The following is a 25,898-nucleotide window of genomic DNA, read 5'->3' on the forward strand; positions in this document are numbered from 1 at the left end:
CCAGCATCTGAAACCTGGAGGGGCTCCACAGGGTGCTGGCTGAAAAGTGGAACAGTCACATCATCTGAGCCATAACTAATTTCAGCTTCGGCTTAATGAATTCTTGGAATTTGGGGTAGAAACACATGGTTTCTTCCTGACCTCAAGACTGGGACCTTATCTGTCCACCTTGGTGTTGAATGCACACAGGCACGCACGCACACACACACACACACATACAGACACACACACAAAGACACACATACGGACACACACACAGGCATACACAAAGAGACACATACACAGACATGCACAGAGACACACACACAGAAACACACACACAGACACACAGACATACACACACAGACATACACAGAGACATACACACATACACACACAGACATACACAGAGACATACACACAGAAACACACACAGAGACACAGACACACACACAGACACACATGCAGAAACACACAGAGGCACACACACAGATACACAGACGCACACAGAGACACACAAGCAGACACACACTCACAGAAACACGCAGACACACAGACACACAGACACACACACACACACACACACACACACACACCGGCCTAATCCTCTGCTTTCCCCCTTGGGCTTCCCTCCCTTTCAGATGTAGCTTTGTGGGCCACCAATCACCTCCTTTTCTTATCCCTACCCCCTCCCTTCTGTCCATTCTCACCCTTGCTCTGTCCCCATAGAGCTGGCCAATGCTCTTTTCTGGCCCGTTGGGGCCAGAGTGAGCAAAGGAAAGAGGCTTCCCCTCATGGAACCTCAGGCTGACCCCCAAGCCAAGACTCATCAGCATCCTGTCCATCACACCCTTTTCATCTCAGGAGCTCCATAAACAAGCAGCCTCATTAAAGTCCATTTTACAGATGGGGAAACTCATCACGGTAATGATGCTGAGAGTGGCCTTTCATCTGTGGATCACAAAGGACTCTTTCCACACACTAATTAGAAGTCACAGAGCAGGACTCCCCCTGGTTTTACCTTGTTGCAGTTCTGGAAGGAGGAGGCGCAGGAAGGAGGCTCAGGATCAGGACATTAGAAATGCGGACATAGCCCATTCCTCAGCCTGGCTAGCTTGGGGGGCAAGCGTGTGCATTGCAACTGGACGGTTAGGCATCTGGGAAGGGCCTTAGGAAGGGAGAAGCAGCCTGTAGACTATTCCTTGTAGTTTTGTTTGTTTGTTTTGACAGAGTTTTGCTCTTCTTGCCCAGGCTGGAGTGCAATAGCGCAATCTTGGCTCACCCCAACCTCCACCTCCCGGGTTCAAGTGATTCTCCTGCCTCAGCCTCCTGAGTAGCTGGGATTACAGGCACATGCCACCACGCCCAGCTAATTTTTTTATTTTTAGTAGAGACGGGGTTTCACCATGTTGGTCAGGCTGGTCTTGAACTCCTGACCTCGTGATCCACCCGCCTCAGCCTCCCAAAGTGCTGGGATTACAGGCGTGATCCATCACGCCCGGCCAACTATTCCTTGTAATAGTAATAATAGCAAGAGCTGCTGTGAGTGGATGCTGCCTGCAAGATTTGCACAGTTCCTGGCTAATGACAGGGATGGGGGGCAACTGTGGAGCACTTCCCAGCACAAGAGGCCGAGGCCATTGTCCAAATCCTGATATAGGCCTGATGCCACCCAGATGGGATCGATTTTAGGACTGGGCAGCAGCCATGGAAGGAAGATAGTGTATCCATGGTACACCAGCCATGGAAGGAAGATGGTGGTGTGACAATCGATGGGACCCCACAGCAGTTAGACCCAGGGAGCATGCATAAGAGAGGAGCTGAATTTGCCTTCAAGATTTTGAGCCCAGTTTTCCAGGAATCTGGAAGAGGGCGTTCCTCCATTATCCATGTTGTAGCTGAACTTGGGAAGATTTTTGGTTTTATTTTTTATTTTTTTGAGACAAGGTCTGATTCTGTCACCCAGGCTCTGGAGTTCAGTGGTGTGATCACAGCTCACTGCAGTCTTGACCTCCTGGGCTCAAGCAATCCTCATGCCTCAGCCTCCCAAAGTGCTGGAGTTACAGGCATGAGCCACCACGCCTGGCACAGGGAGATTTGTGCAAATGCTTGTGCTCAGGAACACCTCGGATTCTGATTCAGTCGACCTGGAGTGGGGTTAGATGTGGCCTCTTATGTGACCCTAGGGGACAGCTGGGGCTGAGAATCGCCATTCTAAACCCTGTTGATTCAAGGTGTGGCCCATGCATTGGCATCACCTAAAAACTCTTTAGAAGTGCAGATTCTCAGCCCCACTCAAGACCCACTGACTCCAAATTTGCATCCTAACTTCTCAAACAATGTGCCTGCATCTTACCTGGAATCATGTTAACATATGGATTCAGATTTAGATTTAGCTCTTCTTAAACCCTAAGTCTGAGATCTGTCCGTGGGCCCACTAGAAGGTCAGCATGCTAATAATGGATATTTCTACAGTGATTCAGAGCTTGCCAGACATTTGAAGTGGCCTAATTGCATTTTCCCTAACCCTAAACCTCATCCTGCTCTGCAAAGAGGGCTGGCCAGGCATCATAGCACCATGTTCATGGTTTTATTTGACAAAGTGGAGACCGAGGCTCTCAAAGCGGCCTCTTTCTGAAGACCCATATCTAGTATTGTGGCAGGAGAATAGGGCCTGCAGGCAGGGAACATAAGGCTGATCCACTCTGGCTTAATCAAATGAAAGCACTTCAGCAATGATAGGAATGCGAACGGCTTTGTAACCTCTCTTCATCCTCTCCATTTACACCGTTTATACTTTGTAACTTCACATTCATCTTCTCTGTTACATAGATCACACACAGGTAACATCCTCTCCATTTCCACAGGGCGCATTCCTAGCAAATGACTCCATAACTTCACTTCATTCTCTTCATTTACATAGAGCATACACCAAGCAACCAATGGGAAACCTCTAGAGTATTGAAACCCCAGAAAATTCTGTAACTGGGGCTCTTGAGCCCCTATGCTCAGGCCTGCTCCCACACTGTGATGGGTGCTTTCATTCTCAATGAATCCCTGCTTTTGCTTTCCTCGCTTCTTGCTTTGTTTGTGCATTTTGTCCTTTTTTTTTTTTTTTTTTTTGAGATGGTGGAGTCTTGCTCTGTCGTCCAGGCTGGAGGGCTGGAGTACAGTGGCGCGATCTTGGCTCACTGCAACCCCCGCGTCCCAGGTTCGAGTAATTCTCCTGCCTCAGCCTCCCGAGTAGCTGGGATTACAGGCGCACACCACCACGCCCAGCTAATTTTTGTATTTTTAGTAGAGACGGGGTTTCGCCATGTTGGCCAAGCTGGTCTCAAACTCCTGACTCAGGTGATCCACCCATCTCGGACTCCCAGAGTGCTGAGATTACAGGCGTGAGCCACCACACCCAGCCGTTGCCCAATTCTTTGTTCGAGATGCCGAGAACCTGGACATCTTCTACTAGTAACAATATGGGTCCACCCAGGCCTTGCAACTCCAACTCTCTGGCACCAGATACCAGACCACAATAATCAGGGTCACCAGCCTCCCATAAGTATTTGCTAGTTGAATGACAGCTTACCACACTCTGTGAAGGGGAAAGATGATTAGCATGTGACTTGTGAGAGGGGAGGAAAGTGGTCCTGGATCAGTAAATCTCAACCTTGGCTACACGATGGAATCTTCTAGGGATCTTTAAAAAAGTACTGAAGGCTGTGTTCCAGCCCTAAGGATTCGGTTTTAACTGAAATAGATGTGGCCTGTGCTTTGAGAGGTTTTTTTTTTTTTTTGAGACAGTCTTGCTCTGTCGCTCAGGCTTGAGTGCAGTGGCACGATCTTGGCTCACTGTAACCTCCTCCTCCCGGGTTCAAGCAATTCTTCTGCCTCAGCCTCCCAAGTAGCTGGGACTATTGGTGCCTGCCACCATGCCCGGCTAATTTTTGTATTTTTAGTAGAGACTGGGTTTCACCTTGTTGGTCAGGCTGGTTTCGAACTCCTGACCTCAGGTGATCCACCCACCTTGGCCCCCCAAAGTGCTGGGATTAGAGGTATGAGCCACCGTGCCCGACCGCTTTGAGACTTTGTAAAAGTCATGCAGGTGATTCTAATGTGCAGCAGAGGCAAGCAACCTCTTCCTTTCTCCTGCCCCAAATGACACAGTCCTCTGAGTGGAGACAGCCTTCTCTTTTTTTTTTCTTTTTTTCTTTTTCTTTTTTTTTTTTTTGAGACAGAGTCTCACTCTGTCACCCACCCAGCCTGGAGTGCAATGGCATGATCTCGGCTCACTGCAACCTCTGTCTCCAGGGTTCAAGCGATTCTCCTGCCTCAGCCTCCCAAGTAGCTGGGACTACAGGCACGCACCACCATGCCCAGCTAATTTTTTGTATTTTAGTAGAGATGGGGTTTTATCATGTTGCCCAGGCTGGTCTCAAACTCCTGAACTCAGGCAATCTGTCCACCTAGGCCCTCCCAAAGTACTAGGATTACAGGTGTGAGCCACTGCACCTGGCTATTTTTTTTTTTTTTTTTGAGACAGAATCTTGTTCTGTCGCCCAGGCTGGAGTGCAGTGGTGTCATCTTGACTCACTGCAACCTCCACCTCCCAGCTTCAAGTGATTCTTCTGCCTCAGTCTCCCAAGTAGCGGTATTACAAGTGTGTGCCACCACGCACCTGTAATCCCAGGTAGAGATGGGGTTTTGCCATGTTGGCCATTCTGGTCTTGAACTCCTGACCTCAAGTGATCTGCCCACCTTGGCCTCCCAAAGTGCTGGAATTACAGGCGTGAGCCACCTCGTCTGGCCAGGAGACAGCCTTCTGGCTGCTAAAATCCATCCTCCCAAGCTCTGGAATTCCCTGGGATTGGCCTATAATCGCTGGGTAGGCTTGCACTGGGAATGCCTGCTGGGATCCCAATCTTCAACTTCATTTAGGGTTGCCACATACAGCCAAAAAAAAAATAAAAGAAGAAGAAGAAGAAAAGGACATCCAATTTACATTTGAATTGCAGATGAACAATGACAAGTAATTATTTTGGTATAAGTATGCTCCATTGCAATACATGTGGCATTTTCATACTTAAAATCTGTGGTTTATCTGAAATTCAAATTTAACTGGTTGTGCTATATTTTTATCCAGTAACCCAAATTCTCATTCCCAGAGAGCGACCAGGGTATCTGGCGCGAGGGTATCTGGACGTAGTGTAGGTCACCCAGCTTCATTAGGTGCAGCTGCCAAGAGGAATTGGTTTTCAGGTTCCTTTGTTAAAACTCCCCCAGATGGACAGACACAACACCCTCCTTGTCTCCTTGGCTACAGAGTCGATTTTCCATGAATACATCTCATGGGAATGAGCAAACCGGTTTCTCCTCTTCCTGGCACCAGACAGTGTACACCAATAATGTAGCCAGCTAGAATCTGGGAGCCTAGAATTTGAACATGGAAAGATTTTTTTTCCTGGAGCCACATAACATGAGCCAAAAAGCTATACATAACATTTGGTAGAAATGTTACTGCTAGCACATTCTGAGAAGGTTGGTGGTAGGTGATTTTGACTTAGATACACAGCTGGTGTTCACACTGAATGCACGCAACAAATGTGATCTATTGATAATAAAAATAGTAGCTGCTGAGTGAGGTCAGCGCGATGGCAATCTAAAATGCAGGGTCGTAAATTAGTATAAATTGCTGTTCACTCACTAATTCATTCAAAAGTGATTTCTGGCCAGGTGCGGTGGCTCACGCATGTAATCCCAGCACTTTGGGAGGCTGGGGTGGGCAGATCACTTGAGGTCTAGAGTTCGAGACCAACCTGGCCAAAATGGTGAAACCCCGTCTCTAGAAAAATACAAAAATTAGCCTGGCGTGGTGGCGCGTATCTGTAATCCCAGCTACTTGGGAGGCTGAGGTGGGAGAATCACTTGAACCCAGGAGGTAGAGGTTGCAGTGAGCTGAAACTGTGCCACTGCACTCCAGCCTGGGCGACAGAGCGAGACTCCATCTCAAAATAAATAAATAAATAAATAAATAAATAAATAAGTGATTTCTTGTCCACCTATTATGTGACAGGCATTGGGCAAAAAGATGCACCCCTGCACTCAAATTGTTCGATTCAATCTCCTTAGGAGAGACAGATGAGTGAAGGCAATTATAATGCAAAATGATGAGTGCTTTGATGAGGGTAACTACAAGGTGCTATGGGGACCCTTGGAGGGCATTTACCCAGGAGTGAAGGTCAGGAAGGTGTCTCTAGAGGAAGACCTGAAGCATGAGTGCAAACTAGTGCACTGAAGCAAGTGGGAGGAATGGAGAGAACTCCAGGCAGAGGAAATAGCACATAGCAAGGCAGGGGGAAGAGAAAGAACATGACACCCTCAGGACGCTGCAAGTTGTGGGGTGCAGCTGGAGGGTAAGCGACTGGGGAGCTGAGCAGGGACCAACGAGAACATTGGTGAGCCTGCAGTTTGAAGGAAAGGAAAGTCTCATGGAAGGTGTTTAAGCAGAAGAGTATGAATCAGATTTGTCCTGGCTAGAGTATGGAGGATGAATTGCAAGGGGCAAGCCTAAAGTCAGAAAGACAAGTTGAAGGCTGGTCTAGGCATCCATGGAAGAGATGATGATAGACCTGCGTAGGTAGTGACAAAGGGATGGAGAGAAGTGCATACGCTGAAGAGGCATTGTGGAGGTGGGGTCTGCAGGACTTGAAGCGTTCATGGAATGTGAGGAGCGAGGGAAGGTTAGTGTCTAGATGGCTCCCAGGGTAGGAGACGGATTTGGCAATGTAGACGACCAGGTTAGGAGATGTGGCCCAAGCTGGCACCTGAGCTCCAGGCTTGAAGACCCAATTTACCTCTTCTCCATCCTCACAGACAGCTAATAGGCTTTTCCAATTGGATGTGGCTACAGGGGAGGAAAAACTTTTTCTTCTACCCTTGGCTGGGCACGGTGGCTCATGCCTGTAATCCCAGTACTGTGGGAGGCTGAGGCAGGCAGATTGTCTGAGCTCAGGAATTTGAGACTAGCCTGGGCAACATAGTGAAACCTCATCGCTGCTTTTTTTTTTAAATAAAAAAGAAATTTAAAAAATTTTGTTTTACCCTCTTAGGTCAGTGACAAGGGCTCTGCAAATTAAACAAATGACAGATTAACAGAAAAAAGCCATGTTCATTTTATTTGATGTTAATATTTTAATTTTTACATGTACATAGGGATCTCATAGAAAAAGAAGTAAAACTCTAAAGAAGCAGTTAGGTCTGAGAGCTTATATAGTAACAAAGAGCGTTACATTTATAGAGAAGTGAAAAGATGAAGGAAAAGGGTGTGGCCTTCTAGGGAAGGTAATTCTGGGAAGGTAAATATATGGGGGAAAGAAGGCCGGGTGAGGTGGCTCACGCCTGTAGTCCCAGCTCTTTGGGAGGCCAAGGTGGGCGGATCACTTGAGGTCAGGAGTTTGAGACCAGCCTGGCCAACATGATAAAACCCTGTCTCAACTGAAAATACAAAAATTAGCTGGGCGTGGTGGTACACGCCTATAATCCCAGCTACTCATGAGGCTGAGGCAGGAGAATTTCTTGAACCTGGAGGGTGGAGGTTGCAGCGGGCCAAAATCCTGCCACTGCACTCCAGCCTGGGTGACAGAGCGAGACTCTGTCTCAAAAAACCAAAAAAAAGTTGTTTTCTCTTCCTGGATTGGAGAGGGGAGGGGGAAACTTTCACAATAGGAGATGTATGCCCTGCTTTTAGACAGAAAGGAGGGTGGTAGAGAGCTTTTCCTGTGTCTGCTGTTTCTCAACTGCCATCATCTCAAAATAATCTTCTTGCCAAAGAGGCATATTTTGGGGTGGCATATTTTGGAGACGTATATTTTGGGGTGGCATATTTTGGAGAGGCATATTCTGATCCTCTTTATGGCCAATATGGAAGTCTTGGTCTCATCCTTCTCTCTCCCTTCTGGATCCCTCTCTTCTGTCCCTCTTTCCTGTAATTCCAGTTCTGCTCCCATCTATTTGACCTCAGGTGGGTCATTCAAACCCCTGGGCCTTTCTGCATCAGTGAAATGGAGGAACCAGTGAATTCCTGTAGCTCATCTTCAAGGAATCTTCCTGTTTTAAAGTTTCAAGGCTTGGCCTTTGAGCAAGCAGAATGTAACAGTTATGAAGGGAGACTTTCAAATCCAACCACCACGATTTTATCCCAGCTCTACTGATGCTAAGCCTTTAATCTAAAGCAAGTCACATCAACTCTCCAAAGTTTCAGTTCCCAATATAAATTAGGAACAATCATAATACTTACCAAATACAGTTATTGTGGGGAGATAATTTATTTAGTATAGTGTCTGACACAGAGTAAGCTCCCAATATATGTTAGCTATTAAAATATAATATAGGTAGGCCAGGCATGGTGGCTCGTGCCTGTAGTCCTGGCACTTTGGGAGGCCGAGGTGGGTGGATCACAAGGTCGGGAGATCGAGACCATCCTGGCCAACATGGTGAAACCCCATCTCTACTAAAATACAAAAAATTAGCTGGGCATGATGGTGTGCGCCTGTGGTCCCAGTTACTCAGGAGGCTGAGGCAGAAGAATCGCTGGAACCTGGGAGGCAGAGGTTGCAGCGAGCTGAGATCATGCCTCTGCACTCCAGCCTGGTGACAGAGCAAGACTCTGTCTCAAAAAAAAAAAAAGAAAAGAAAAAGAAAAAAGAAAATATAATATAGGTAATGATATCACTATAGCCATTATTGTTATTCATGCACTAGCAAATGTGGTGAGCCGATAAGTGAACATAATAATAGCTAACACTTATTGAGCCCCTGCAATGTGCCAGGATTTTTTCTGCATTTTACATAATTCATTTATTATTTGCACAACTCCTTGAGGAGGGCCTATAATTAACTCCATTTAATATATCAAGAAACCTGAGCACAGTAAAGTTAAGTGACTCGCCCAAGGTGATATAGCTAAGAAATGGCAGAGCCAGGCCTTGGAACTCAGGAAGTCTGGCTTTGAGGACCATACCTGTGGTTACTATGTGTCACACGAACCTATCAGAATACACATTTTCAGGCCGGGCACAGTGGCTCATGCCTGTAATCTCAGCACTTTGGGAGGCAGAGGCAGGCCGATCACCTGAGGTCAGGAGTTCGAGATAAGCCTGGCTAACGTGGTGAAACCCCATCTCTACTAAAAATACAAAAATTAGGGCCTGGCATGGTGGCTCATGCCTGTAATCCCAGCACTTTGGGAGGCTGAGGCAGGTGGATTGCTTGAGGTCAGGAGTTTGAGATCAGCCTGGCCAACATGGTGTATCAGGGGAACCCACCCTCAATATTTCAATGTAGGTTCTTTCTATTTTCCCTAAGTGTCGGCCAGCTGAGAAATAAAGAGAAAGAGTACAAAAAGAAGAATTTTACAGCTGGGCCTCCATGGGTGACATCACATATCAGTAGGTCTGTGATGCCCACCTGAGCCGCAAAACCAGCAGAGTTTTTTCAAGGATTTCAAAAAGGGAGGGGGTGTACGTACTGGGAGTAGGTCACAAAAATCACATGCTTCTGAGGTCAATAAAGATCACAAGGCAAAGGGCAAAGCAAAGATCACAAGGCAAAGTGCAAAATCAAAAACTCCTGATATGGGCCTATGTTCAGCTGTGCACGTATTGTCTTGATAAACAGGGTTCGAGAGCAGAGAACCAGTCTGACCTCAAATTTACCGGGGCTGGGGTTTCCCAATCCTAGTAAGCCTGAGGGTATTGCAGGAGACCAGGGTGTATCCCAGTCCTTATCTCAACCACATAGGACAGACACTTCCAGAGCGGCCATTTATAGACCTTCCCCCAGGAATGCAATTCTTTTCCTAGGGTCTTAATATTATATTCTTTGCTAGGAAAAGAATTTAGCAATATCTCTCCTACTTGCACATCCATTTATAGGCTCTCTGCAAGAAGAAAAATATGGCTCTTTTTGCTCGACCCCACAGGCAGTCAGACCTTATGGTTGTCTTCCCTTGTTCCCTAAAATCGCTGTTATTCTGTTCATTTTCAAGGTGCACTGATTTCATATTGTTCAAACATACATGTTTTACAATCAATTTGTTCAGTTAACGCAATCATCACAGGGTCCTGAGGTGATGTACGTCCTCAGCTTATGGAGATAACAGGATTAAGAGATTAAAGTAAGACAAGAGTAAGAAATTATAAGAGTATTATTAGGTAAGTGATAAATGTCCATGAAATCTTCACAATTTATGTTTCCTCTGCTGAGGCTCCAGCCGGTCCCTCCGTTCAGGGTCCCTGACTTCCCGCAACAATGGTGAAATCCTGTCTCTACAAAAATACAAAAATTACCTGGGCATGGTGGTGGGCACCTGTAATCCCAGCTACTAGGGAGGCTGAGGCAGGAGAATTGGTTGAACCCAGGAGGCAGAGGGTGCAGCGAGCTGAGATTGGGCTCATTCACTGCACTCAATCCAGCCTGGGTGACTGAGTGAGGCTCCATCTCAAAACACGCACACACACACACATACGCACACACACGCACATTTTCAGCATTTTATTCTCAATCTCTGCTCATTCCTTTGCGACATCCCATGAATCTCCTCATTCAGGAAAATAGACTTAACATCCATGTAGCTTAGATTATTTTTTCCACCAAGAACTCTAAATGGGCCAGGTGCAGTGGCTCACAGCTGTAATCCCAACACTTTGGGAGGCTGAGGCAGGAGGATTGCTTGAACCCAGAGTTCAACACTAATCTGGGCAACATATGAGACTCTGTCTCTACAAAAAATTTAAAAATTAACCTGGCATTGTAGTGCATGTCTATAATCCCAGCTTCTTCAGAGGCTGAGATGGGAGGATTTCTGGAGCCCAGGAGGTAAAGGGTGTAGTGAGGCTGGGTAACACAGCAAGACCCTGTCTCAAAAAAAAAAAAAGAAAACTTTAAGTAACCTAAATCTGTGCTCCTCAAATTGTGTTCCATGGTCTATAATTTCTGTAGCAGTAACATGTTTTTGTTTTTTTATTGACTTTTGGGGGGCAGGGCTTTCTGGCAAATGCCAGAAAGCCTGCTGGATAAATTCCAAAAGAGCTAGCTATAACACCGTTTGTTTGTTTGTTTCTTTTTTTTTTTTTTTTTTTTGAGATGGAGTCTGTCTCTGTCACCCAGGCTGGAGTGCAGTGGTGTGATCTCGGCTCACTGTAACCTCTGCCTCCAGGGTTCAAGCAAATCTCCTGCCTCAGCCTCCTGGCCTCCTGAGTAGCTGGGACTACAGGCTAGTGCCACCACACCCAGCTAATTTTTGTATTTTTAGTAAAGACAGGGTTTCACCATGTTGGCCAGGCTGGTCTCCAACTCCTGACCTCAGGTGATCCGCCTGCCTCGGCCTCCCAAAGTGCTGGGATTACAGGCGTCAGCCACCACACCTGGCCTGTCAGCCTGTTTTTTTTTTTTTTTTTGGTGGTTGTTGTTGTTGTTTTGAGATGGAGTCTCACTCTGTCGCCCAGGCTGGAGTGCAGTGGCGCAATCTTGGCTCACTGCAACCTCCACCATCCAGGTTGAAGTGATTCTCCTGCCTCAGCCTCCCAAGTAGATGGAACTACAGGTGTGTGCCACCACATCCAGCTAATTTTTGTATTTTTAGTAGAGACAGGGTTTCACCACATTGACCAGACTGGTTTCAAACTCCTGACCTCATGTAATCCACCCACCTCAGCCTCTGAAAAGTGCTGGGATTACAGGTGTGAGCCACCATGCCCATCCTTTTTTGTTTTTTTGAGACAGGGTCTCTTTGTCACTGAAGCTGGAATGCAGTGGCACAATCTCAGCTCACTGCAGACTCAAACTCCTGGGCTCAAGCAGTCCTCCCACTTCAGACCCCCAAGCAGCTGAAACTACAAGCGCGTGCCACCACACCTGGCTAATGTTTTGTATTTTTTTGTAGAGATGGGGTTTCACCATGTTGCCCAGGCTGGTCTCAAACTCCTCAGCTCAAGCGATCCGTCTGCCTTAGCCTCCCAAAGTGCTTAGGATTACAGACCTGAGCCACCGTGCCCTGCCAGCAGTAACAATTTAATAGAAGCTATGCTGGCCAGGAGTGGTGGCTCATGCCTAGAATATCAATGCCTTGGAAGGCCGAGTTGGGAGGATCACTTGAGGCCAGGAGTTTGACACCCAGCCCGGGCATCAGAGCAAGACCCTGTCTCTACAACAAATAATTAAAAATAAAAAAATTATCAGGGCATGGTGATGTGCATTTGTAGTCCTAGCTATTCAGGAAGCTGAGGCAGGAGGATCACTTGAGCCTAAGAGTTTGAGGCTAGAGTGAGCTGTCATCACACCACTGCACTCCAGCCTGGGCAACAGAGCAAGACCCTATCTTAAAAAAAAAAATGTGCCAGGTGTGGTGGCTCATACCTGCAATCCCAGCACTTTGGGAGGCCAAGGAAGGTGGATCACTTGAGGTTAGGAGTTCAAGACCAGCCTGGCCAAAATGGAGAAAACCCATTTCTACTAAAAATACAAAAATCAGCCAGGCATGGTGGTGCACGCCTATAAGCCCAGCTACTTGGGAGGCTGAGGCAGGAGAATCGCCTCCCAGGAGAACTCGGGAGACGGAGGTTGCAGCGAGCTGAGATTGCACCACTGCACTCCAGCCTGGGCGACAGAGCCAGACTCCATCTCAAAAAAATATATATATATGAGAAGTTATGCCCCCAAAGGGTTCTGTGGCCACGTGAGCTTAGAAAATAAAGGGGAACATCACACCCTGGGGTCTGTTGTGGGGTCAGGGGATGGGGGAGGGATGGCATTAGGAGATATACCTAATGTAAATGACGAGTTAATGGGTGCAGCACACCAACATGGCACATGTATACATATGTAACAAACCTGCCCGTTGTGCACATGTACCCTAAAACTTAAAGTATAATAAAAAAAATAGTAGACTACGCAAAGTTTACTTGCTTAGTAAACTGCAGGACTTCTCAGACATTTTAAAGCACCAGTGGACACTGGGAATCTCTGGATGGGAAATATAAAAAGCAGTGTTTCTCAAACACATCGAACCATGGAACCCTCTGCCTACCTTTGTTTTCAACAGAGCATCTCATGGGACTTGTGTTCCCTGGAATATACTTCAGGAAATACTGACCTAGGTACTAATGTTGAAACAAGCTAATAGAGAGGCTGGAGAAGAAGGGGAACAGGGCAATTATAATACGTTTTTAAGTTTTTTGTAGAAGTGTGGTCTCACTATGTTGCCCAAGCTGGTCTGTGACTCCTGGCTTCAAGTGATCTTCTGGCCTCAGCCTTCTAAAGTGCTGGGATTACAGACATGAGCCACCATGCCTGGCTGGGCAGGGCAATTAAAATCTATAGTCTGGGAGTAAAAGCCAGAAGTTTGAGTATCAAGTCAGAGTGACCAGAAACTTTAACTTAAAGGTCACTGACAATGGCAAACTGGAACATAGATTTTGTTTGACCTCACTGTTAAAAAAAAAAAAAAAGATGCGGGGCAGTGGGTGAGGCCACAGGGAGATTTGTAGAAATGCTTGTGCTCAGGAATACCTCAGACTCTGATTCAATCAACCTGGAGTAGGGTTAGATGTGGCCTCTTATGTGACCTTAGGGGACAGCTGGAGCTACGAATCGCTGTTCTAAACCCTGGTGATTCAAGGTGTGACCCATGGCCCATGGTGTTGGCATCACCTAAAAACTCCTTAGAAGTGCAGATTCTCGGCCAGGTGCAGTGGCTCATGCCTGTAATCCCAGCACTTTGAGAGGTTGAGGTGGGTGGATCACCTGAGGTCAGGAGTTCGAGACCAGCAGGACCAACATGGTGAAACGCTGTCTCTACTAAAAAATACAAAAATTAGCCGGGTGTGGTGGTGAGGGCCTGTAGTCTCAGCTACTTGGGAGGCTGAGGCAGAAGAATCGCTTCAACCTTGAAGGTGGAGGTTGCAGCATGCTGAGATCTCACCATTGCGCTCCAGCCTGGGTGACAGAGCGAGACTCCATCACAAAAAAAAAAGGAGAGTGAATTTTACCTAAATGTCCAATATCAGAGTATTTGATAACACTGGCCTCACATTTTCACATGGCAATAATTGGCTGCCCTGTTTAGACAAATTTCCTCAATTTGCCACAGTACCCATTGTACTTACTATATATATTATTATATTATATTATATTATATTATATTATATTATATTATATCATATCATAGTTGGCCCACTTCTGTCACTTACGTTACATGGAAGTGGTTGAGTTTGTGACCCTCGGTCTAACTGCAAATTGTAAACTTCTCAGAAGCTGGAATAGTGGTCTAGATTCTATAACTACCACTCACGCATTTATTTTTGTAACTTGTTTCTTTTTTTCTGATTATAAAAGTTACTCATGCTGATTCTAGAAAACTTGGAAATACAAAAAAGTATGAAAAATAAAACAGTGACATGCATGGTAACCGCAATTTAGTGATGACTGTTTAACTTCTGTTTTTTTTCCATCTTTTTTTGCATCTAGTTATCTAAATTTTCATCGTATTTTGGATCAGACTATATTTGCAGTTTGGTATTTTGCCTTATTTAGAAGACATTCTACCAGCTACTAAGTATGGCTTGTTCTGCCATATTGCAGTAAGTAGTTCAGTTTTCAAGAAAACTCACTTGATCAAAAATCACTTACAATGGAACTAGAGAGGTTACAGGCTAGAAAGTTTTAGACTCCCTCAAAAAGGGTATTTTTTTATGCTGGAATGTCTATCCGAGAGTACTTTTTTTAATAGTTATAAGGGCACAGCTCTAAAAGTTAAACATAATTGGAGAATTCCAACATCATATGGTTCGAAAGTCACTCAAAAAAAAAAATAATGTCTAAGTGCATGTGAAAGGCTTGAATAATGTTATTTCATTAAATGAGAGAATTGAGGGTCAGGCTTGGTGGTTCATGCCTGTAATCCCAGCACTTTGGGAGACGAAGATGGGCGAATCACTTGAGCTCCAGGGTTTGAGATCAGCCTGGGGAAGACGATGAAACCCTGTCTCTACAAAAAATACAAATTTAGCCACATGCAGTGGCATGCACCTGTAGTCCCAGCTACTTGGGAGGCTGAGGCAAGAGAATTGCTTGTGCCCAAGAGACAGAGGTTGCTTGTGCCCAGGAGCTGAGATCATGCCACCGCACTCCTGCCTGGGCAACCGGAGTGAAATCCTGACTCCAAAAAAAAGAGAATTGGAAAAAGCAAATTTTCTAAATTCCTATTTAGAATTTAGAATTATAAATTCCTATTCATAATTTTATGTAATAAGTAAATGTAAAGATTTGTATAACTGATATAATAAAAGTATGGGCCAGGTGCGGTGGCTCACGCCTATAATTCCAGCACTTTGGGAGGCTGAGGAAGGCGGATCATTTGAGGTCAGGAGTTTGAGACCAGCCTGGCCAACATGGTGAAACCCTGTCTCTACTAAAAATACAAAAATTAGCCAGGCGCGGTGGTGGGTGCCTGTAATCCCAGCTACTCAGGAGGCTGAGGCAGGGGAATCACTTGAAGGTGGAGGTGGAGGTTGTTGTGAGCCGAGATTGCGCCACTGCCCTCCAGCCTAGGCAATAGAATGAGACTCCGTCTCAAAAAAAAAAAAGAAAGAAAAGTATGAATAGACATTTGACTATTTCATCTATATGCCTAAAAGTTTATTTATTTTAATTAATTAATTAATTAGTTTATTTACATTGGAGATGGAGTCTCACTCTGTCACGAAGGCTGGAGGGCAATGGCATGATCTAGGCTCACTGCAACCTCCACCTCCCAGGTTCAAGTGATTCTCTGCCTCAGCCTCCCGAGTGGCTGGGATTACAGGTGCCCATCACCACGCCCGGCTAATTTTTGTATTTTTAGTGGAGACAGGGTTTCACCATCTTGGCCAGGCTGTTCTTGAACTCCTGACCTCGTGATCCACCCACCTCGGCCTCCCAAAGTGCTGGGATTACAGGCATGAGCCACTGCGCCTGGCCTTATTTATTATTATTTTAGAAATGGGGTCTTACTCTGTTGTCCAGGGTGGAGTGCAGTGCTTTCCTCACAGCTCACTGCAGTCTTGAACTCCTGGGCTCAACTGATCCTCCCACCTCAGCCTCCCTCATGGCTGTGACTACAGGTGCAGGCCACCACTACTGGTTTTTATTTTTTATTTGTAGAGATGGGATCTTGCGATGTTGCCCAGGCTGGTCTCAATATCCTGGCCTCAAGGGAGCCTCCTGCCTCGGCCTCCCAAAGTGCTGGAATTACGGTTTAATTTTTTCGTAAATTAAATTAAATTTTACTTTTCAGACAGGATCTAGCTCTGTCCCTCAGGCTAGAGTGCAGTGGTACAAAATGACAGCTCACTGCAACCTCAACCACCTGGGTTCAAGCTGTCTTCCTGCCTCAGCCTCCCGAGTAGCTGGGAGTCCAAAAACATGCCACCATGCACAGCTAATTTTTCACTTTTTTTCAGAGATAGGGATCTCACTATGTTGCCCAGGCTGGTCTTGAACTCCCAGCCTCAGAACTCCCAGGCTCAAGTGATCCCTCTACCTCAGCCTCCCAAAAGTTGGAGGTGTGAGCCACCACACCTGGCTGAAAACCTTTTTCATGAAGAAAAACATTGGAGATATTAGGAACATAAGTAGTCATTGTATTTAGTTTTTTTTTGTTTGTTTTTTGTTTTTTTTTTGACAGAGTCTCACTCTGTCACCCACGCTGGAGCGCAATGGCATGATCTTGGCTCACTGCAACGTCTGCCTCCTGGGTTCAAGTGATTCTCATGCCTCAGCCTCCCAGGTAGCTGAGATTACAAGTGAGCGCCGCAATGCCTGGCTAATTTTCATATTTTTAGTAGAGATGGGGTTTCACCATGTTGCCCAGACTGGTCTTGAACTCCTGGCCTCAAGCAGTCCACCCGCCTCAGCCTCCCAAAGTGCTGGGATTATGGATGTGAGCCCCTGTGCCTGGCCTCATATTTGGCACTTTATTTCGAATCATAGCATTCTAAAATTGAGAGGGCTTTGGATGCCATCCCTGTAACTCTCTCCTTGAAATTGAAATCCCCTCTACAAATCACAGTAAGTGATTGTCCATTCTCCACCTGAAGGTCTCCTGCGATGGGAAATCCACTGCCCCAGAGGAGCAGTCCAGAGCTTCCTGACCAAAAAGTTCTTCCAGGCTGGGTGCGGTGGCTCACGCCTGTAATCTCAACACTTTGGAAGGCTGAGGTGGGTGGATCACCTGAGGTCAGGAGTGTTTGAGACCAGCCTGGACAACATGGTGAAACCCCGTCTCTACTAAAAATACAAAAATTAGCCAGGCGTGGTGGCACAAGCCTGTAATCCCAGCTACTTGGGAGGCTGAGGCAGGAGAATCACTTGAACCCAGGAGGCAGAGGTTGCAGTGAGCCGAGATCACACCATTGCACTCCTGCCTGGGTGACAACAGTGAGACTCCATCTCAAAAAAAAAAGTTCTTCGTCACATTGAAGCAAAGCATCTTCTGCTGACTTCCACCTGGTTGCCCAATTCTGCTCTCCAACTCTGATTCTTGTCCATATGACAGGCTCTTCACTATTTCAAGAAAGTGATGACATTGCCAAACAATCTTTTTTAAGCTAAGCATCTCTAATTTTTTCATGTTTCTGATATGTCATCGTTTCCAGATGTTTTTAGAAATTCAGAATGATTTTAGGATTACATGAAATTAAAAAGGAGTTAGATGAAAATAGTTCTGGATCTGAACAAGGGAAGGAATCTTGCTCATAGTAGGAATAATTCATGTCATCTCAATTAATCCTCACAGCTGCACACTAAGGCCGACTGTTGGTCAAGACTTACTGTCCTGCAAGTGACAGACAACCTAACTCAACCTGGCTTAAGCAAAACAAATAAATACACTAATGAGGAGCTAAAAAGTCCCACAGTTGATCTGAGCCTTCAGTATAACTTGAGCACAGGGCCGGGCGCAGTGGCTCATGCCTGTAATCCCAGCACTTCGGGAGGCCGAAGCAGGCAGATCATGAGGTCAGATCAAGACCATCCTGGCTAACACAGTGAAACTCCGTCTCTACTAAAAATACAAGAAATTAGCCGGGCGTGGTGGCGGGCGCCTGTGGTCCCAGCTGCTCGGGAGGCTGAGGCAGGACAATGGCGTGAACCTGGGAGGCGGAGCTTGCAGTGAGCCAAGATCGCACGACTGCACTCTAGCCTGGGCGACAGAGCGAGACTCCATCTCAAAAAAAAAAAAAATAAAATAAAAAATAAAAAACAAAAAGAAAATAACTTGAGCAGGAACTTGTAGGGACCAAAGGAAATTTCCTCTTCACCCTTTGAAGATTTGCAGAAAAAAAAATGAACTCACAAAAGACAGATTAATTGGAGAAAAGGGATACAAATCTTTTTTTTAAATTAATTAATTTTTTTTTTTGAGCCAGAGTTTCCAGTCTGTCACCTAGGCTGGAGTGCAGTGGTGCGATCTTGGCTCACTGCAACTTCTGCCTCCTGGGTTCAAGTGATTCTTCTGCCTTAGCCCCCAATTAGCTGAGATTACAGGCGCATGCCACCGCACCTGGCTAATTTTTGTATTTTTAGTAGAGATGAGGTTTCACCATGTTGGCAAGGCTGGGCTCGAGCTCCTAGCCTCAAGTGATCTGCCCGCCTCAGCCTCCCAAAGTGTTGGGATTACAGGCGGGAGCCACGGCTCCCAGCCACAAATCTTAATATGTATTTGGGGAGAATCGCAGAGTGATTACCCAACCACACAGTGGTTCAGAAGTTTATATACCATCCTGGTAAAATAGCCTATGGAGGATGGGAAAAGAGGAAATCTATTGAGGGGATTACTAGGAAGAACGAGTGGGTCAGGGAACAGAGAACTTGGACAAGCCAGGCACGGTGGCTCACACCTGTAATCCCAGCACTTTAGGAGGCTGAGGCGGGTGGATCACTTGAGGTCAGGAGTTTGAGACCAGCCTGGCCAACACGGCAAAACCCTGTCTCTACTAAAAATACAAAAATTAGCCAGACGTGGTGGCACACGCCCATAATCCCAGCTACTGGGGAGGCTGAGGCAGCAAGAATTGCTTGAACCTGGAAGGCGGAGGTTGCAGTCAGCTGAGATCGCACCATTGCACTCCAGTCTAGGGGTCAGAGTGAGACTGAGTCTCAAAAAGAAAAAAGAAAAAAAACTTGGAGATTATCTTGGGAAAAGGTCTGTTCAGGTGTGGTTACATTCTTGGTCTAACAGGGAGGGGAAAGAAAACACAGTAGTTTTTCTGGCAGGTCTAGATTTCAGTCAGATAAAGGAACTTCAATGTTATCCTGTGCTTTGGGAGGGATGGCTGGGGAGGGGGACGGTCAGGGAGGCCTTGAGGCTTCTTCAGTTTACCATGTCAAAGTGCCATATACTGGTTTCTGTGCTCCAGCAAACTCAAATGATGACACTAGGTCCTGGTTTCTGTCCCCCTCTCAGCAATGTTGTCTTCCGTATTGCCTTCATTCTTGGTCAAAACTGTGGTGGCTCCAAGACCTGGGGTAGTGGCTTATACCTATAATCCCAGCACTTTGGGAGGCCAAGGCTGGAAGATCACTTGAGGTCAGGAGTTTGAGTCCAGCCAGGCCAATATTGTGAAACCCCATCTCTACTAAAAATACAAAGAATTATCTGGGCATGGTGGTGCATGCCTGTAATCCCAGCTACTTGGGAGACTGAGGTGGGAGGATCGCTTGAACCTGGGAGGCGGAGGTTGCAGTGAGCAGAGATTGTGCCGCTGCACTCCAGCCTGGGTGACAGAGTGAGACTATCTCAAAAAAAAAAAAAAAAAAAAAAATTGGCTGGGCATGGTGGCTTGCCTGTAGTCCAGCTACTTGGGAGGCAGAGGTGGGAGGATCACTTGAGCCAGGGAGGTCGAGCAGTGGAGCCTGTGGTGAGCTGTGAACACACCACAGCACCACACTCCAGCCTGGGTGACAGAGCGAGACCCTGTCTCCAAGAAAGGAACAAAATCACTTTTAGTGACTCCTGCAACTGTAGGCTCACATCCTCCCCAAGTTCAAGTACATCAAGGAAAAGCACTTGATGTTCCAATAAAAGTTTCATTGTATTGCACTGGCTCTAACTGCATGAAATGCCTGCCTGTGAACCAGTGATTTGGCCAGGGATGTGGTAAGTCTTGCTGGCGGTCAGCGTCCTATATTACCTCTGAAGTTAAGGGCAGTGGTGCCACCATCCAAAATGTATGGACTACGAGTGGCAGAGGGGTGTTTCCCCAGAAGCAAATCCGGATGCTGTTACCCAAAGAAAAGGAAATCAAACCAGCCATGTCCAGTTATTATTTTATTATTTTATTTATTTATTTATTTATTTTTTGAGATGGAGTTTCGCTCTTGTTGCCCAGGATGGAGTGCAATGGCATGATCTTGGTTCACTGCAACCTCTGCCTCCCAGGTTCAAGTGATTCTCCTGTCTCAGCCTCCCAAGTGACTGGGATTATAAACACCCACCACCACGCCTGGCTAATTTTTTTTAATTTTTATTTTTAGTAGAGACAGAGTTTTACCATGTTGGTCAGGCTGGTCTGGAACTCCTGAACTCAGGTGATCCACCCACCTTGGCCTCCCAAAGTGCTGAGATTACATGCATGAGCCAGCGTACCCGGCCCAGTTATTATTTTAATTTCCCATTTAGATATAAGGGAACCAAAGCTCAGAGAGAGGAAACTGTTGGTACCAGGTCATTCACTTAGAAAGAGGCAGAACTGGGCCGGGTGCAGTGGCTCACGCCTGTAATCCCAATACACTGGGAGGCTGAGGTGGGTGGATCACCTGAGTTCAGGAGTTCCAGACCAGCCTGGCCAACACTATGAAACCCCGTCTCTCCTAAAAATACAAATATTAGCCGGGTGTGGTGGTGCATGCCTGTAATCCCAGCTGTTCGGGAAGGTGAGGCAGGAGAATTGCTTGAACCCAGGAGGTGGAGGTTGCAGTGAGCTGAGATCGCACCACTGCACTCCAGCACGGGCAACACAACAACACTCCGTCTCAAAAAAAAAAAAAAAGAAAAGAAAAGAATCCAAAAAACAAAACAAAGAAAGAGGCAGAACTGGGATTTATGCATGTTTGTCTGCAAAGCCATTCTTTTATCCTTCTTCCCACAGTGTCCAAGGAAGTTCTGCCGACTGGAACTGAACCATAGCAAATGCATCTCCATTTCCATGATTCAGTAGCTTTGAGTGACAAAGTAACTAATCTCCAGCCCTGGTTATTGAGAAACTCCTGAATTGTTTGCACTGAGCTGCCGGTTTCATCCAGAATTCCTGGCAAAGGTGTTAGAACGGCTCCATGATTGGTCAGTGAAATCATCACCATCTTCCCAGAACTCAGGTGCAAGCTGTTGGGATGGGAAGCCAGTCACCCACTTTATTTTCATTTCCTGAAAGTGATCTGGTACCGTTTGTCATGGGTCTTTGTCTTAAGAAGCCTCAACCGTAAGCGTAGAGACTGGGGACACCACAGTGGACACTGATGCTCCAGGGATGAGGCGTGCCCAGCCAGTGCAGTTTTAAGACAGAAAAGTGAATGCCTTGGTCACCATTGGCACCGGCCATTATTGTTACTCTGCAAAGCATTTCATGTATTTCTCTTATCTGTCTGTCCTGAAGACATTTGAAATGCCATCCCCAGTTAGAGTTCAGAAAGTTAAACTACGTCCTTCATTAATAGCAGAATAAACTATGATATAACCATGCAGATAATATGTTCATGCATGGAATACCATCCAACTGTTTAAAATAATAAACTGGCTGAGCATGCTGGCTCACACCTATAATCTCAGCACTTTGGGAGGCCAAGGCAGGAAGATCCTTTGAGCCCAGGAGTTTGAGACTAACCTGGGCAAAATGGCAGAACTCTACCTCTACAAAAAAAAAAAAAAAAATTAGCCAGCCATGGCTGTAGTTCCAGTTATTCGGGAGGTGGGCTTGAGCCCAGGAAGGTGCTGCAATTCAGTCATAATTGAGTCACTGCTTTCCAGCCTGGGTGATAAACTGAGGGCTGGGTTTGGTAGCTCACGCCTATAATCCTAGCACTCTGGGAAGCTGAGGCTTCTCCTGAGCCTAGGAGTTCAAGACCAGCCTGGGCATCATAGTAAGACCCTGTTTTTTGGGGTTTTTTTTTTTTTTTTTTGAGACGGAGTTTCACTCTTGTTGCCCAGGCTGGAGTGCAATGGTGTGATCTTGGATCACTGCAACCTCCGCCTCTCGGGTTCAAGCAATTCTCCTGCCTCAGCCTCCCTAGTAGCTGGGATTACAGGTGCTCACCACCACGCCTAGCTAATTTTTTGTATTTTTAGTAGATACGGGGTTTCACTATGTTGGCCAGGCTGGTCTCGAACTCCTGACCTCAGGCGATCCAACCGCCCCAGCCTCCCAAAGTGCTGAGATTATAGGCGTGAGCCTCTGTGCCTGGCTAGGACCCTGGTTTTATAATAAATAAAAAAATAAGCCAGGCGTGGTGTCACATGCCTGTGCTCCCAGCTACTCAGGAGACTGATGCAGGAGAATCGCTTGAGCCCAAGGAGGTTGAGGCTGCAGTGAGCTATGATCATACCACTGCACTGCATGCCAGCTGTGTGACAGAGCAAGATTCTGTCTCTCAAAAAAAAAAAAAAAAAAAAAAAAAAAGAATAAACTGGGATGACCATATATCAGTATTGGTAAATCTCTAAAACATAATGTTGAGGAAAAAAAGGAAGTTGTAGGAGGCACACAAAGTCAGGGATATATGGGCTACATAAGAGGTAAAAATGTAAACACATACAGAGGCACTTCAAGATGATAGGTCTTTGAAATAAGAGGTAGGGGTTTTAAGTGGTAAAGAGGAAACAGAGCCATCAATTTTATTTCCTTCTTTTTTTTTTTTTTCTTGTTTTTGAGATGGAGTCTGGCTCTATCACCCAGACTGGAGTGCAGTGGTGAGATCGCGGCTCACTGCAACTTCCACCTCCCGGGTTCAAGCGATTCTCCTGCCTCAGCCTACCCAGTAGCTGGGATTACAGGCACCCACCACCATGTCTGACTAATTTTTGTATTTTTAGTACAGACAGTATTTCACCACATTGCCCAGGATGGTCTTGAACTCCTGACCTTAGGTTATTAGCCTGCCTCGGCCTCCCAAAGTGCTGGGGTTACAGGCATGAGCCATTGTGCCTGGTCATTTTTTGTTATTTATTTATTTGTTTTTGAGATGGAGTCTCACTCTGTAATGCAGGCTGGAGTGCAGTGGCCCAGTCTCGGCTCACTGCAAGCTCCGCCTCCCAGGTTCAAACGATTCTCGTGCCTCAGCCTTTCAAGTAGCTGGGATTACAGGTGGTGCCACCATGCCAGCCTAATTTTTGTATTTTTAGTAGAGTTGGGGGCTTTGCCATGTTGGCCAGGCTGTCTCGAACTCCTGACTTCAAGTGATTTCGCCCACTTCGGCCTCCCAAATTGCTGGGATTACAGGTGTGAGCCACCTCGCCCAGCCTGTTTTATTTTTGAAACTTGGTGGTGGATACAAAGATGTTTGTCATGCTATTCTCTATGCTTTTTGTTTGAACAAAGCATTTGGCAATGAAATCTCCTCCCCGCCCCAGTCATGGTCAAGTTTTCATCTCAATGCTGTACTGGTCAGGAGTCAGTGACAGACATAATCGACTCTGGCTGGCTAGCTAGTTTAGGCTGAAGGAGAATTAATATTGATTACAGAATCAATCAGGAGGCTGAAAGTACCACTCTGAGCTTTAGAAGGGGGAGGATATGCCAGACACGGTGGCTCACGGCTATAATTCCATCACTTTGGGAGGCCAAGGTGGGCAGATCACCTGAGGTCAGGCATTAGAGACCAGCCTGGCCAACATGGTGAAACCCTGTCTTTACCGAAAATACAAAAAAAGTAGCCAGGCGTGGTGGCACACACCTATAGTCCCAAGTACTTGGGAGGCTGCGGCACGAGAATTGCTTGAACCCAGGTGGTGGAGGTTGCAGTGAGCCGAGAGAGTGCCACTGCACTCCAGCCTGGGGGACAGAGCGAGACTCCGTCTCAAAAAAAAAAAAAAAAAAAAAAAATAAGAATCGAAAAGAAAAAAAAGAAGACCAGGCACAGTGGCTCACGGCTCACGCCTGTAATCCCACCCAAGCCGAGGCGGGTGGATCACGAGGTCAAGAGATGGAGACCAACCAGGCCAACATGGTGAAATCCCGTCTCCACTAAAAATACAAAAATTATCTGGGTGTGGTAGTGTGAGCCAGTAATCCCAGCTACTTGGGAGGCTGAGGCAGGAGAATCGTTTGAATGGGTGGGGTGGGGGGGCGGGGTGATGGCGGAGGTTGCAGTGAGCCGAGCTTGCGCCACTGCACTCCAACCTGGGTGGCTGAGCGAGACTCCATCCCGCCCCCACCACAAAAAAAAAAAAAAAAAAAAGAAAGAAAAGAAAAAAGAAAAAGAAAAAAAAGAAGTGGAAGGTCAGGCAGCAAGGAAATTACTGACTCTTATGTTACTGGCTGGCTTGGGAAGCCACCGTGGGAAAGCCAGACTCCACAGGAATGGCCCTTGCCACAAGAAACAGTGGAAGCAGCAGAAGGGTGGTCTTATCCTCGTTGCTTCCTGCTGGTTGATGGAATCTCATCAGCATGTGGAATCCTGGAGCCTGGGAATTGTGGTTCTTAACTTTCCAGCCTCTGCTGTGGAGAAAGACCCACCCTAGGAGAAGGCAGGAAATGTTGATCCATCCACTGTATGTACTTCTCACAGAAGCCATATTGTTCATCTCTTTTAGCTTCTACACACCCAGTCTTCCAGCCCTGAACTTCCACCTTTGCCCCCACTCTGAACTGTTACCACCAGCCTTCTTCACAGATTGGGGTGGGCAGTTGGAGCGACTCTTAGTGAAAAATAATGCCATTCAGTAGGCACTATTATAAGATGGCATGTTTATGCATGTAGGATGCAGGCACAGAATTGGTATGAATGCATTAGATCTAGAAAGAAATCTGAGGTCACAGTGGACCACAGCTAGCTAGATGGTCCAGGGGAAGGCAGTAGTGTTTAGTGGTAAAAGAGCTTGGCTCTGAGCCAGGCACGGTGGCTCACGCCTGTAATCCCAGCACTTTAGGAGGCTGAGGTGGGTGGATAACAAGGTCAGGAATTCGAGACCAGCCTGGCCAGCATGGTGAAACCCTGTCTCTTCTAAAAACACAAAAAATTAGCCGGGCATGGTGGCGGGTGCCTGTAATCCCAGCTACTTGGGAGGCTGAGGCAGGAGAACTGCTTGAACCCGGGAGGTGGAGGTTGCAGTGAGTCAAGATAGCGCCACTGCACTCAAGCCTGGGCAACAGAGCCAGACTCTGTCTCAAAAAAAAAATATATATATACACACACACACACACAAAGGGTTCGGGACAGACTATGCACCTGGTGAGGCCAAAGTAACCTTTAGGTGTTACTCCCAGGTGGATCAGGTAGAGAGAGAGGGTGGGGAACTAACAACAACTACCTGTTGAGTCAAATGCCAAACGTTGAGTCAAATGCCTGCTCCATGTGGCCAGGGGCTAGGGCAGAGCTTGGCTGAGCCCCCTGGAGGCAGGGAGCTGTGTTATCTAGCACCATGCACTCCTACCTACTGTGTCCGGAATTTATTCCTTCCGGTGAGTTCTTGGTCTTGCTGACTTCAAGAATGAAGCTGCGGACCTTCATGGTGAGTGTTACAGCTCCTAAAGATGGTGCGTCCGGAATTTGTTCCTTCAGATGTTCAGATGTGTCCAGAGTTTCTTCCTTCTGGTGGGTTCGTGGTCTCGCTGACTTCAGGAGTGAAGCCGCAGACCTTCGCAGTGAGTGTTACAGCTTTTAAAGGTGGTGTGTCCGGA

General features: G+C 46.6%; 1 non-coding gene across 1 annotated transcript; it reads right to left on the reverse strand.

Annotated features, from left to right (window-relative positions):
• Positions 1-11,010: 11,010 nt before the first annotated feature.
• Positions 11,011-11,070, reverse strand: LOC115934446 (U7 small nuclear RNA). The gene has a single exon (XR_004070241.1). It is a non-coding gene; the product is annotated as a U7 small nuclear RNA (small nuclear RNA).
• Positions 11,071-25,898: the final 14,828 nt, after the last annotated feature.

This window comes from Gorilla gorilla, chromosome 3 (assembly GCF_029281585.2).
Source record: "Gorilla gorilla gorilla isolate KB3781 chromosome 3, NHGRI_mGorGor1-v2.1_pri, whole genome shotgun sequence".
NCBI lineage: Eukaryota > Metazoa > Chordata > Mammalia > Primates > Hominidae > Gorilla > Gorilla gorilla.